The 15,951-nt window shown below is 49.0% G+C and overlaps 1 protein-coding gene across 3 annotated transcripts in view; it reads right to left on the reverse strand.

Moving 5' to 3' along the window:
• Positions 1-15,951, reverse strand: part of ITM2B (integral membrane protein 2B) — a 153,909-nt gene that overhangs the window by 27,755 nt on the left and 110,203 nt on the right. The gene's annotated exons all lie outside the window — the stretch shown is intronic.

Here is a 15,951-nt window from a genome sequence, read left to right on the forward strand (position 1 = left end):
CGGATCATCCGTAATCTGTAGAATTAACTTAATAGCCTCCAAAAGATCAGGAACATCCACATGTGAACTACCCTCCCCATCAGCCGTATCTGATTCAGAACCTGTGGGGTCAGTATACGTGCCGTCTTCATCAGACGAGGTGTCAGTGACAGCAGTGGATTGTGAGGAGACAAGCGCTAGCTTAGAGGACCCCTTGGACTTAGGTGAGCGATGGTCAGACTTTTTAGTAGTCAGGGACTGGTTCAACTTCTTTAACTGAGCAGATAAATCGTCCGCCCATGGCGGGTTAGCTGCAGGGACCACATACGGTTGTACTGGCATTGGGGGTCCCATAGGGGGTGTTAGTTTATGAACTAGCGTATGCAGAAGTGTGGAAAAAGCGGCCCACGGTGGGTCAGTATGTGCCTCCGTTGCCACAGTCCCACTGGGCGGCAAGGAGCCCCCAGAACCAGAGCCCACAGCTGCTATATTCTCCTCATATGGGTCTGTGGCTTCAGCAACACCGGCAGTGTATTCAGCCCCAGAACCGTTACCCTCAGAAGCAGACATGATATAACTTGCAGTATGAGGTAACACAGTACAATTATCAGCAGCACTATATCTCTAAACCCAAACCCCTGCGCAGTGTAGTCAGCACTAGCAGAGATAAAGGAGAGATATGGTGTCTAAATCACAGAGAAAAAATAAGATTTTACTCACCGGTAAATCTATTTCTCGTAGTCCGTAGTGGATGCTGGGGACTCCGTAAGGACCATGGGGAATAGACGGCTCCGCAGGAGACTGGGCACATCTAAAGAAAGCTTTAGGCTTAACTGGTGTGCACTGGCTCCTCCCCCTATGACCCTCCTCCAAGCCTCAGTTAGGACACTGTGCCCGGAAGAGCTGACACAATAAGGAAGGATTTTGAATCCCGGGTAAGACTCATACCAGCCACACCAATCACACCGTATAACTCGTGATAGGAACCCCGGTTAACAGTATGATAACAATGGAACCTCTGAATAGATGGTTCGCAATAACAACCCGATTTTTGTAATAATAACTATTTACAAGTATTGCAGACAATCCGCACTTGGGATGGGCGCCCAGCATCCACTACGGACTACGAGAAATAGATTTACCGGTGAGTAAAATCTTATTTTCTCTGACGTCCTAGTGGATGCTGGGTACTCCGTAAGGACCATGGGGATTATACCAAAGCTCCCAAACGGGCGGGAGAGTGCGGATGACTCTGCAGCACCAAATGAGAGAACTCCAGGTCCTCCTCAGCCAGGGTATCAAATTTATAAAATTTTGCAAACGTGTTTGCCCCTGACCAAGTAGCAGCTCGGCAAAGTTGTAAAGCCGAGACCCCTCGGGCAGCCGCCCAAGATGAGCCCACCTTCCTTGTGGAATGGGCTTTTAGAGATTTAGGCTGCGGTAGTCCCACCGCAGAATGCGCAAGCTGAATAGTGCTACAAATCCAGCGCGCTATAGTCTGCTTAGAAGCAGGAGCACCCAGCTTGTTGGGTGCATCTAGGATAAACAGCTAGTCAGTTTTCCTGACTCCAGGCGTCCTGGAAATATAATTTTTCAGGGCCCTGACTACGTCCAGTAACTTGGAATCCTCCAGGTCCCTAGTAGCCGCAGGCACCACAATAGGTTGGTACAAGTGAAAACCTGATACCACCTTCGGGAGAAAGTGAGGACGAGTCCTCAACTCTGCCCTATCCATATGGAAAGTCAGGTAAGGGCTTTTTTATGACAAAGCAGCCAATTCTGACACATGCCTGGCCGAAGCCAGAGCCAACACATGACCACTTTTCATGTGAGATATTTCAAATCCACGGTTTTAAGTGGCTCAAACCAATGTGATTCCAGGAACTCCAAAACCACATTGAGATCCCAAGGTGCCACTGGGGCACAAAGAAGGGGCTGAATATGCAGCACTCCCTTACAACGTCTGAACTTCAGGCTGACATCCTTCCTGGCTTTGATCAGGATAAGAATGACTTCCTCCGGAATGCCTTTTACACTCAGGATCCGGTGTTCAACCGCCATGCCGTCAATGCAGCCGCGGTAAGTCTTTGAACAGACAGGGCCCCTGCTGCAGCAGATCCTGTCTGAGTGACAGAGGCCATGGGTCCTCTGAGATCATCTCCTGAAGTTCCAGGTACCAAGTCCTTCTTGGCCAATCCGGAACAATGAGTATAGTTCTTACTCCTCTTTTTCTTATTATCCTCAGTACCTTGGGCATGAGAGGGAGAGGAGGGAACACATAAACCGACTGGTACACCCGCGGTGTCACTAGACCGTCCACAGCGATCGCCTGAGGTTCTCTTGACCTGGCGCAATATCTTTTTTTTTGAGGCGGGACGCCATCATGTCCACCTGTGGTCTTTCTCAACGGTTTACCAGCATTTGGAAGACTTCTGGATGAAGTCCCTATTCTCCCGGGTGGAGTCTGCTGCGGAAGTCTGCTTCTCAGTTGTCCACTCCTGGAATGAACACTGCTGCCAGTGCTACCACATGATTTTCCGCCCAACGGGGAATCCCTGTGGCTTCTGCCATCGCCCTCCTGCTTCTTGTGCCGCCCTGCCTGTTTACATGGGCGAGCGCCGTGATGTTGTCTGATTGGATCAGTACGGCTGGTGAAGCAGGGGCCTTGTTTTGCTTAGGGCCTTGTAAATGGCTCTTATCTCCAGAAAATTTATGCTAAGTGAAAAACTCCTGTTTGGACATAGTCCTTGGAATTTTATTCCCTGTGTGACTGCACCCCAGCCCCGAAGGCTGGCATCCGTGGTCACCAGGACCCAGTCCTGTATTCCGAATCTGCGGCCCTCTAGTAGATGAGCCCTCTGCAGCCACCACCGCAGCGACACCCTGGTTCTTGCCGACCGGGTTATTCGCTGCTGTATCTGGAGATGGGACCCGGACCATTTGTCCAACAGGTCCCACTGGAAAATCCTTGCGTGGAACTTTCCGAATGGAATTGCTTCGTACGAAGCTACCATTTTTCCCAGGACTCGTGTGCATTGATGTACCGACACCTGTCCCGGTCTTAGGAGGTTTCTGACTAGAGATGACAACTCCTCGGCTTTTTCCATTGGAAGAAACACTTTCTTCTGGTCTGTTTCCAGAATCATTCCCAGGAACAGAAGACGTGTCGTCGGGACCAGCTGTGACTTTAGAATTGAGAATCCAGTCCTGCTGTTGCAGCACTTCCCGAGAAAGTGCTACCCCCTTACCAACTGTTCCTTGGACCTGGCCTTTATCAGGAGATCGTCCAAGTACGGGATAATTAAAACTCCCTTCTTGCGAAGGAGTATCATCATTTCGGTCATTACCCATGGTAAAGACCCTCGGTGCCGTGGATAATCCAAACGGCAGCGTCTGGAACTGATAGTGACAGTCCTGTACCACAATCTTGAGGTACTCCTGGTGAGGAGGGTAAATGGGGACATGCAGGTAAGTATCCTTGATGTCCAGAGAGACCCTGTAATCCCCCTCGTCCAGGATCGCAATAATCGCCCTGAGCGATTCCATCTTGAACTTGAATCGTTTGTTATATGTGTTCAAGGATTTTAAAGTTAAGATGGGTCTCACCGAACCGTCCGGTTTCGGTACCACAAACATTGTGGAAAAGTAACCCTTTTCCTGTTGAAGGAGGGGTACCTTGATAATCACTTGCTGTGAATACAGTTTTTTGGATAGCCACCAACACTGCCTCCCTGGCAGAGGGAGTTGCCGGTAAGGCAGATTTTAGGAAACGGCGGGGGGGAGACGTCTCGAATTCCAGCCTGTACCTCTGAGATACTGTTTGAAGAACCCAGGGATCCACCTGTGAGAGAGCCCACTGTGCGCTGAAATTTCTGAGACAGGCCCCCACCGTACCCGGGTCCGCCTGAGCAGCCCCAGCGTCATGCTGTGGACTTACCGGACGCAGGGGAGGACTTCTGCTCCCGGGAACTAGCTGTGTGCTGCAGCTTTTTCCCTCTACCTTTTCCTCTTGGCAGAAAAGATGAGCCTCTAGCCCTCTACTTTTCTGGGGCCGAAGGGACTGTACCTGATATTACAGTGCTTACTTTTGCTGTGGGGTAGCTTGTGGCAAAAGTTTTGATTTCCCAGCCGTAGCTGTGGAAACGAGGTCTGAAAGACCATCCCCAAACAGTTCCACCCCCTTCTAGGGCAAACTTCCATGTGCCGTTTTGAACCGGCATCGCCCGACCATTGCCGAGTCCATAACCCCCGTCTGGCGGCAATGGTTTTACATAGCGCTTATTAGTGATGCCAGTCGCCAAATATCCCTCTGTGCATCACGCATGTATAAGACAGCGTCTTTTATATGCTCTATTTTCAGCAAAATATTGTCCCTATCTATAGTATAAATATTATCCGACAGGGAATCTGACCACGCAGCTGCCGCACTGCACATCCATGCCGAGGCAATAGCAGGTCTCAATATAATGCCCGTGTGTGTGTATATAGCTTTAAGGGTAGTTTTCTGCTTTCTATCAGCAGGTCCTTCAGGGCGGCCGTATCAGTGACGGTAGTGCCACCTTTTTTTAATAAGCGTGTAACCGCTTTATCTACCCTAGGGGTTATTTCCCAACGTGACCTATCCTCTGGCAGAAAAGGGTACGCTGCTTAGAAATTATCAATTTCTTATCGGGGGAAGTCCACGCTTCCTCACACACCTCATATCAATTCCTCAGATGCAGGAAAACTACTGGTAGTTTTCTGTCACCAAACATAATACAGGTTGAGTATCCCATATCCAAATATTCCGAAATACGGAATATTCCGAAATACGGACTTTTTTGAGTGAGAGTGAGATAGTGAAACCTTTGTTTTTTGATGGCTCAGTGTACACAAACTTTGTTTAATACTCAAAGTTATTAAAAATATTGTATTAAATGACCTTCAGGCTGTGTGTATAAGGTGTATATGAAACATAAATGAATTGTGTGAATGTACACACACTTTGTTTAATGCAAAAAGTTATAAAAAATATTGGCTAAAATTACCTTCAGGCTGTGTGTATAGGGTGTATATGCAACATAAATGCATTCTGTGCTTAGATTTAGGTCCCATCACCATAATATCTCATTATGGTATGCAATTATTCCAAAATACGGAAAAATCCCATATCCAAAATACCTCTGGTCCCAAGCATTTTGGATAAGGGATACTCAACCTGTACCCTTTTTTGTGGTATCTGGGGTATTATCAGAAATGTGTAATACATTTTTCATTGCCTCAATCATGTAACGGGTGGCCCTATTGGAAGGTACACTAGTCTCATCGTCGTCGACACTGGAGTCGGTATCCGTGTCAACATCTGTGTCTGCCATCTGAGGTAGCGCGCGTTTTAGAGCCCCTGATGACATGTGAGACGCTTGGACAGGCACAAGCTGAGCAGCCGGCTGTCCTATGTCGTCAAACCTTTTATGTAAGGAGTGGACACTTTCCTTCCATAAGTCCATCCACACCGGTGTCGACCCCGCAGGGGGTGACATCCCATTCACAGGCATTTGCTCCGCCTCCACATCATTATCCTCATCATACATGTCGACACAGCAGTACCGACACACAGCACACACACAGGGAATGCTCTGACAGAGGACCGGACCCCACAAAGCCCTTTGGGGAGACAGAGGGAGAGTATGCCAGCACACACCAGAGCGCTATATATCACAGGGATATCACCTATAGAGAGTGTTTTCCCTTATAGCTGCATAATATATATATATATACTGCGCCTAATTTGTGCCCCCCCCCCTCTCTTTTTAACCCTTTTCTGTAGTGCAGGACTGCAGGGGAGAGCCAGGGAGCGATCCCTCCAGCAGAGCTGTGAGGGAAAATGGTGCCAGTGTGCTGAGGGAGATGGCTCCGCCCCTTTTTCGGCGGGCTTTCTCCCGCTATTGTAAAAGATCTGGCAGGGGTTAATAAACACCTATATAGCCCCTGGGGCTATATATGGTGTCAGTTCGCCAGCCAAGGTGTTAATATTGCTGCTCAGGGCGCCCCCCCCCAGCGCCCTGCACCCATCAGTGACCGCAGTATGTGGTGTGCATGAGGAGCAATGGCGCACAGCTGCAGTGCTGTGCGCTACCTTGGAGAAGACAGAAGTCTTCAGCCGCCGATTTTCCGGACCACCTTCTTGCTTCTGGCTCTGTAAGGGGGACGGCGGCGCGGCTCCGGGAACGGACGACGAGGTCTGGTCCTGTGTTCGATCCCTCTGGAGCTAATGGTGTCCAGTAGCCTAAGAAGCCCAAGCTACCACCACTTAGGTAGGTTCGCTTCTTCTCCCCTTAGTCTCTCGGTGCAGTGAGCCTGTTGCCAGCAGGTCTCACTGAAAATAAAAAACCTAAACTATACTTTCTTTCTAGGTGCTCAGGAGAGCCCCTAGTGTGCATCCAGCTCAGCCGGGCACAGAAATCTAACTGAGGCTTGGAGGAGGGTCATAGGGGGAGGAGCCAGTGCACACCAGATAGTCCTAAAGCTTTCTTTAGATGTGCCCAGTCTCCTGCGGAGCCGTCTATTCCCCATGGTCCTTACGGAGTCCCCAGCATCCACTAGGACGTCAGAGAAATGCGTAATACAGTATATTTTTGTGAAAATCCTATATTAGATAAAACCTGACGCACCAAGCCCCCTCAGGTTATAGAATCAGGGCCGGTTATGGGGCTTTGCGCGCCCCGGGCGGCAATGGAGGCCGTGGCTTCGTGCAGGGGGCGTGGTCATTTACGCCCCCTGTAAAGACTGAAATGTGCCCCCCGCTGCCGCTGGCCGCTGTGAAGCCCTTCATGGAGAGGTCCTGTAATGGCGGTGCGCGATGACATCATCGCGCACCGCACAGTAAAGGACCTCTCCACGAAGGGAAACTCTAGTTTCCCTTCACAGCGGCAGCGGGGGGCACGGCAGCAGCGGATCTTGCCCTGGTGCGGCACCCTCCGGATGGCGCCGGCGCCCTCCGGAAGGTGGCGCCCCGGGCAAAAGTCCTGCTTGCCCGTGGCAAGATCCACTGCTGTATAGAATATAGGGATAGCAGATTGAATGAAAGACACGAAATGGACACCACTCAGCTATCAAATGCACACACAGATTGTCACAGTTTGTACAATGCAGAGGTTATTACTGACAATAATACTGCACTGGACTAGCTTACACAGCTATATAACAAATGATATAACTACACAGTAAGAACTGGATGTATATCACAGGGTAATTGTACTAGAAAACCCTGACTAAATGCACTCTTTCTTACTAAAACTGACTAAAAAAGGCAGGTAGAATACTTAAGTGTCATGTAAAGTCACAGCACTGACAACCAGGCGGCTTTACATAGGAGAATTTGCCCAAGCAGTCCCAGGAACAGTGAGCTGAGGGATAATGGCGCCGCAGACACTGACAGGGAGTGAGGAAAAGACAGATATGCAGCTCCAAGGCGGGAACACTTGCTAGAAATGGCGCCCTGGGGCTGGGGGAGGGGCTTCAGGTCTAAGCCTTATCCCCTCTGCTGGCAAAACCACCGGGTACTGTGGGCGATATAAGAATTGGTTTAGAGAGAAAACCTGACCTGCGCCCATGCCCTGGTGATCTAGTGGGATCGCCTGTATCCACAGTGTCCACCGCCAGCGCGCGCGGCCCGCCTCCCACTGACCGCGCCAGATCGCGATAAAGACCGGGTCCCGCAAGCGGGACCCACTTACCACCTCCCGAAGTGCGGCCACGCGATCCTGGAGAGCCCCCGCCGTGTGTGTCTAACGTGAAGAAAACCGGAGCCTCCGCTGTAGGTACCCGGCAACCAGGACTCGGGAGTGTACGGCGCTGCTGGGGAGAGCTGGAGCTGCAGCAGTGAATGTCACAAGACATTTACCACCGCTGCTGCCCTTGAAGTCTTCACTTTTTACCTCATAAAAAGCTTTTCTTAGGGCTGCCTGGAGCAGCCCCTCTGTTCAGTGCCTGCTTACTGCAGCACCAACTTACAAAACTGAGCTCCTGTGCAGGGAGGCGGGGTTATAGAGGAGGCGGCGCTGTGCATTCTGGGAACAGTCAAAGCTTTGAGCCTGTTGGTGCCTCGGATCAAGATCCTACTCTACACCCCATTGTCCAATCCTTGTGGAGCCCAGTGTACCCCGCAGCAGAAAATTGTCTTTCATAATGAGGCAATTAAACTTCACCTTAGTATAAATAACAAGCATGTGTTGTTTTTTTCCTTTCTGGATAACTGTAATTGCTGATGTACCATGTAAATTGCTGCACACCATGTAAAGTGAATCTTTCACGAACAAAATAGTGTAAAGATAAAAATTTTATAAAAAACAAGTTGTTTTTTCCCCACACACCAAGTCGAACTAAAAAACTTTTTGGGGCCCCCACAACCAACAAAATGGCAGAAGTTCCTTTACCATGGACTTCACAAACACTTCCTATTCACGGCATCAACAAGCGGGAGAAAGTAAAGTCCAAGCAGACCTGCATCCTAACATATACCCTATTTGCATAGATATTAATCTATCCAATCAGCACTTGAGGTACTAACCGGTGTGGTATGAAATGTCAACGTTCAGAATGTTATCATCAGAAAATCAGTATGATAAATGTTGACATTAACAGTCACAGGTGACATGTTGACTACGCGTTTTCACAACACTAATCGCAGCCTAACCATAAATGCCTAATGTTATGTTGATATTGGGAATGTGCACCTTAAGAAATGTTGAGTTAACCTTTTCACCGCCGCAAAAGCCTGGGTTATTGCCGCATTAACCAGAGTCGCAGCTCGATGTGAAAGGGTCCCCGAAAAATAACCAGGGTCCAGTGACCCCGGAATCCAACCCGGGTAGCAAGCAGGGTTGGTCCCAGGAAGGATTATGGGGCAGTTGGCTCAGTGGTGCATGGAGATGATGTCACCTAACAATGGTCCAGCCTGTGGTGTGAACGGTTCTAAATGCCGCTGTGATATGGCTTGAAACACGTGTTTAGTGACCATGGGTTTTAGTAGAAAAGGGGTATAAATGAGTTGTACATTTATACAAAATCTACATGTCAGTTTGTTGTGTACATTGATATGATAGGATGTTCATGGATTTTACATACAAAACGTGTGCTGTGCCAAGTACTTCCATTTCTGGTAGGCATTAGGGTCTACCGCTACAACACAATAATATTTTACACAGAAATATAGAATTTGACGGCAGATGAGAACCACATGGCCCATCCAGACTGCCCTTTGGGGTTAGGGTATTAGGGTTATGGGTTACAGTATTAGGGTTAGGTATTTGGGCTAGGGAATTACGGTTAGTTTAGGAGATTGGGTAAGGATAGAGATTCCCAAATGTGGTCCTGAAAGCACTATAATGGTCCAGGTTTCAAGTATATCCAAGGCTCAGCACATATAGTTAAATCAAACTGACTAACTGAGGTACTAATTAAGTCACCTGTGGTCAAACATGAATATACTGAAAACCTGGACCAATACGTTGCATTGAGGACAGTGTTTGGGAACCTCTGCGTTAGGGTATTAGGGATAGGATATTAGGCTCGGTTTAGCGGTCTGGGTTAAGGTATTAGGTGTAGGGGTTATGGATAGATGGTTAGGGAGAGGTTTGGGATTAGGGTTGTTATGGTATTAGGGAGAGGGAATTTAAACATTTTGGGATAAGATTAGCAACAGTATTGATAATGTCACACTGCTATAGTATGTTAGTATGGATCAAACTACAAATCATATCTTATGGGGGGGGTGGGGTGGCTTAGGAGGCAGAGCTACTGTAGCAGCAGTATAATTGTTAATCGGTTTCTAGGAGGCTGCAGGATTGGATCTGAAGTAGACAAAAATACAATGTGAGAATGGCTTGCCTCTGGGAATAGAATTCACTTTTACATGACTGTGAACTGGACTCTGTTCAATTTGTTTCAGTTATTTGCACAGTATCCTAATCTGCTTTTGCTTATTAAGTGACACTTATTTTTCGGTAATAAGAGCCTTAATCTTTCAAGTAAAGCTGAGAACATTTAAGCTGTGCTCCTCTAACTCGAAAACCATATTTGCCTGCCTTAGATTGAGGGGACATTATTGTGAGGATTCCGCTGTGTTTTAGGGTTAATGCACTAATGAATAAGGATACAGAAGTGACCACGCCTGTGTCTATTATCGGTAAATCGTCTGTGATCTTATGAAAATACCATAACAACGTCCTTCCCTTGTGTACATCTGTGCATCTGAATGTGCAAGGACTGAGGCGTCCACACATGCAGTAATGGCGTTCAGATGCCACCATCGGTTGCACTATTGAAACTTGCACCAGCCATACGTACACAGCCACTATCACCGCCACGCATGCAACATTCCTATAACACGAACAATAGAACTGTGACTCTGCACAGACACAATTGGGACACGTGCTGTGTAACTTCAATGAATTTGCAGTAGCAAAAAAACAAACAAAAAAACAAAACGCTCCACAGTGTATGACATCAGCAGCGTGTACACCTCTGAATCAGACCCTGTATGTTATCAGTGTAATAACAGACTCTCATGTTATAATTTCCTAGTAGTTTATGGATATGGAATCATTGCAGGTTTGCGATCTCGTTTTATGTGACTGGCCACTCAAGAAGCTTGACTCTGGCTCTTTCGCTAATAAATGGTGATAACAGGAAGCGCCTACAATTTACAGTATAGTGAAAAGGGACTGCTCACTGATACCGGGTAAGAGAAATGGTAAAATCAGCTCTACAGCAATAAAAAAAATAAATGCACAAAATGTTATCAACATAAAAAAAAATAAGAATTTACTCACCGGTAATTCTATTTCTCGTAGTCCGTAGTGGATGCTGGGGACTCCGTAAGGACCATGGGGAATAGACGGCTCCGCAGGAGACTGGGCACATCTAAAGAAAGATTTAGGTCTATCTGGTGTGCACTGGCTCCTCCCCCTATGACCCTCCTCCAAGCCTCAGTTAGGACACTGTGCCCGGAAGAGCTGACACAATAAGGAAGGATTTTGAATCCCGGGTAAGACTCTTACCAGCCACACCAATCACACCGTATAACTCGTGATAGGAACCCCGGTTAACAGTATGATAACAACGGAGCCTCTGAACAGATGGCTCGCAATAACAACCCGATTTGTGTAACAATAACTATTTACAAGTATTGCAGACAATCCGCACTTGGGATGGGCGCCCAGCATCCACTACGGACTACGAGAAATAGATTTACCGGTGAGTAAAATCATATTTTCTCTGACGTCCTAGTGGATGCTGGGTACTCCGTAAGGACCATGGGGATTATACCAAAGCTCCCAAACGGGCGGGAGAGTGCGGATGACTCTGCAACACCGAATGAGAGAACTCCAGGTCCTCCTCAGCCAGGGTATCAAATTTGTAGAATTTTGCAAACGTGTTTGCCCCTGACCAAGTAGCAGCTCGGCAAAGTTGTAAAGCAGAGACCCCTCGGGCAGCCGCCCAAGATGAGCCCACCTTCCTTGTGGAATGGGCTTTTACAGATTTAGGCTGCGGTAGTCCCACCGCAGAATGCGCCAGCTGAATAGTGCTACAAATCCAGCGCGCGATAGTCTGCTTAGAAGCAGGAGCACCCAGTTTGTTGGGTGCATACAGGATAAACAGCGAGTCAGTTTTCCTGACTCCAGCCGTCCTGGAAACATAAATTTTCAGGGCCCTGACTACGTCCAGTAACTTGGAATCCTCCAAATTCCTAGTAGCCGCAGGCACCACAATAGGCTGGTTCAAGTGAAACTCTGATACCACCTTCGGGAGAAACTGAGGACGAGTCCTCAACTCTGCCCTATCCATATGGAAAATCAGATAAGGGCTTTTATAGGACAAAGCCGCCAATTCTGACACACGCCTGGCCGAAGCCAGAGCCAACAGCATGACCACTTTCCACGTGAGATATTTTAAATCCACAGTCTTAAGTGGTTCAAACCAATGTGATTTCAGGAACTCCAAAACCACATTGAGATCCCAAGGTGCCACTGGGGGCACAAAAGGAGGCTGAATACGCAGAACTCCTTTGACAAAAGTCTGAACTTCAGGCAGCGAAGCCAGTTCTTTCTGGAAGAAAATCGACAGGGCCGAAATCTGGACTTTAATGGACCCCAATTTGAGGCCCAACGTCACCCCTGCTTGCAGGAAATGCAGGAATCGACCCAGTTGAAATTCCTCCGTTGGGGCCTTCCTGGCCTCACACCAAGCAACATATTTCCGCCAAATGCGGTGATAATGTTTTGCGGTGACATCCTTCCTGGCTTTGATCAGGGTAGGGATGACTTCCTCCGGAATGCCCTTTTCCTTCAGGATCCGGTGTTCAACCGCCATGCCGTCAAACGTAGCCGCGGTAAGTCTTGGAACAGACAGGGCCCCTGCTGCAGCAGGTCCTGTCTGAGAGGCCAAGCTCTTCTTGGCCAATCCGGAACCACGAGTATAGTTTTCACTCCTCGCCTTCGTATTATACTCAGTACCTTGGGAATGAGAGGCAGAGGAGGAAACACATAAACCGACTGGTACACACACGGTGTTACTAGAGCGTCCACAGCGATCGCCTGAGGGTCCCTTGACCTGGCGCAATATCTTTTTAGCTTTTTGTTGAGGCGGGACGCCATCATGTCCACCTGTGGTCTTTCCCACCGGTTTACCAGCATTTGGAAGACTTCTGGATGAAGTCCCCATTCTCCCGGGTGGAGGTCGTGCCTGCTGAGGAAGTCTGCTTCCCAGTTGTCCACTCCCGGAATGAACACTGCTGTCAGTGCTAACACATGATTTTTCCGCCCATCGGAGAATCCTTGTGGCTTCTGCCATTGCCCTCCTGCTTCTTGTGCCGCCCTGTCTGTTTACATGGGCGACCGCCGTGATGTTGTCTGATTGGATCAGTACCGGCTGGTTCTGAAGCAGGGGCCTTGCTTGGCTTAGGGCATTGTAAATGGCCCTTAGCTCTAGAATATTTATTTGCATCTGGAGATGGGACCCGGACCATTTGTCCAACAGGTCCCACTGGAAAGTCCTTGCGTGGAACCTTCCGAATGGAATTGCTTCGTACGAAGCTACCATTTTTCCCAGGACTCGTGTGCATTGATGTACCGACACCTGTCCCGGTTTTAGGAGGTCTCTGACTAGAGATGACAACTCCTCGGCTTTTTCCACTGGAAGAAACACTTTTTTCTGGTCTGTGTCCAGAATCATTCCAAGGAACAGAAGACGTGTCGTCGGGACCAGCTGTGACTTTGGAATATTGAGAATCCAGCCGTGCTGTTGTAGCACTTCCCGAGAAAGTGCTACCCCCACTACCAACTGTTCCTTGGACCTGGCCTTTATCAGGAGATCGTCCAAGTACGGGATAATTAAAACTCCCTTCTTGCGAAGGAGTATCATCATTTCGGTCATTACCCATGGTAAAGACCCTCGGTGCCGTGGATAATCCAAACGGCAGCGTCTGGAACTGATAGTGACAGTCCTGTACCACAATCTTGAGGTACTCCTGGTGAGGAGGGTAAATGGGGACATGCAGGTACGCATCCTTGATGTCCAGGGAGACCATGTAATCCCCCTCGTCCAGGCTCGCAATAACCGCCCTGAGCGATTCCATCTTGAACTTGAACCTTTTGATATAAGTGTTCAAGGATTTTAAATTTAAGATGGGTCTCACCGAACCGTCCGGTTTCGGTACCACAAACATTGTGGAATAGTAACCCTTCCCTTGCTGAAGGAGGGGTACCTTGACAATCGCTTGCTGTGAATACAGTTTTTGGATAGCCACCAACACTGCCTCCCTGGCAGAGGGAGTTGCTGGTAAGGCAGATTTTAGAAAACGGCGGGGGGGGGGGGGGGGGGGGGGGGGGGCGTCTCGAATTCCAGCCTGTACCCCTGAGATACTACTTGAAGGGCCCAGGGATCCACCTGTGAGAGAGCCCACTGTGTGCTGAAATTTCTGAGACAGGCCCCCACCGTACCCGGATCCGCCTGTGAAGCCCCAGCGTCATGCTGTGGACTTACCGGACGCGGGGGAGGACTTTTGCTCTTGGGAACTGGCTGTATGCTGCAGCTTTTTCCCTCTACCTTTGCCTCTCGGCAGAAAGGATGCGCCTCGAGCCCTCTTGTGTTTATGGGGCCGAAAGGACTGTACTTGATAATACGGTGCCTTCTTTTGCTGTGGGGTAGCCTGTGGCAAAAATGTCGATTTCCCAGCCGTAGCTGTGGAAACGAGGTCTGAAAGACCATCCCCAAACAGTTCCACCCCCTTATAAGGCAAAACTTCCATGTGCCTTTTTGAATCGGCATCACCTGACCACTGCCGAGTCCATAACCCCCTTCTGGCGGCAATGGACATTGCGCTTATTTTTGATGCCAGCCGGCAAATATCCCTCTGTGCATCACGCATGTATAAGACAGCGTCCTTTATATGCTCTACTGTCAGCAAAATATCAATATTATCCGACAGGGAATCTGACCACGCAGCAGCAGCACTGCACATCCATGCTGATGCAATCGCTGGTCGCAATATAATGCCCGTGTGTGTATATATAGCTTTTAGGGTAGCCTCCTGCTTTCTATCAGCAGGATCCTTTAGGGCGGCCGTATCAGGAGACGGTAGTGCCACCTGTTTTGATAAACGTGTAAGCGCTTTATCTACCCTAGGGGACGTTTCCCAACGTGACCTATCCTCTGGCGGGAAAGGGTACGCTGCCAATAACAGTTTAGAAATTATCAATTTCTTATCGGGGGAAGTCCAGGCTTCCTCACACACCTCATTTAATTCGTCAGATGCAGGAAAAACTACTGGTAGTTTTTTCTCACCGAACATAATACCCTTTTTTGTGGTACCTGGGGTACTATCAGAAATGTGTAATACATTTTTCATTGCCTCAATCATGTAACGGGTGGACCTATTGGAGGGTACACTAGTCTCATCGTCGTCGACACTGGAGTCGGTATCCGTGTCGACATCTGTTGTGTCTGACATCTGAGGTAGCGGGCGTTTTAAAGCCCCTGATGACATTTGAGACGCTGGAACAGTCACAAGCTGAGTAGCCGGCTGTCCTATGTCGTCAAACCTTTTATGTAAGGAGCTGACACTGTCACGTAATTCCTTCCATAAGTCCATCCACACAGGTGTCGACCCCTCAGGGGGTGACAACACATTTACAGGCATTTGCTCTGCCTCCACATCATTTTCCTCATCATACATGTCGACACAGCAGTACCGACACACAGCACACACACAGGGAATGCTCTGACAGAGGACAGGACCCCACAAAGCCCTTTGGGTAGACAGAGGGAGAGTATGCCAGCACACACCAGAGCGCTATATACCACAGGGATATCACCTATAAAGAGTGTTTTCCCTTATAGCTGCATATATATATTATACTGCGCCTAAATTTGTGCCCCCCCCTCTCTTTTTTACCCTTTCTGTAGTGCAGGACTGCAGGGGAGAGCCAGGGAGCGATCCTTCCAGCGGAGCTGTGAGGGAAATTGGCGCCAGTGTGCTGAGGGAGATGGCTCTGCCCCTTTTTCGGCGGGCTTTCTCCCGCTTTTTGTGTTATTCTGGCAGGGGTAATTTACACCTATATAGCCTCTGGGGCTATATATGGTGTCAGTTTTGCCAGCCAAGGTGTTAATATTGCTGCTCAGGGCGCCCCCCCCCAGCGCCCTGCACCCATCAGTGACCGAAGTGTGTGGTGTGCATGAAGAGCAATGGCGCACAGCTGCAGTGCTGTGCGCTACCTTGGAGAAGACAGAAGTCTTCAGCCGCCGATTTTCCGGACCTTCTTGCTTCTGGCTCTGTAAGGGGGACGGCGGCGCGGCTCCGGGAACGGACGACGAGGTCGGGTCCTGTGTGCGATCCCTCTGGAGCTAATGGTGTCCAGTAGCCTAAGAAGCCCAAGCTACCACCACTTAGGTAGGTTCGCTTCTTCTCCCCTTAGTCCCTCGCTGCAGTGAGCC

This window comes from Pseudophryne corroboree, chromosome 2, assembly GCF_028390025.1.
Source record: "Pseudophryne corroboree isolate aPseCor3 chromosome 2, aPseCor3.hap2, whole genome shotgun sequence".
In the NCBI taxonomy this organism is placed as follows: Eukaryota; Metazoa; Chordata; class Amphibia; order Anura; family Myobatrachidae; genus Pseudophryne; species Pseudophryne corroboree.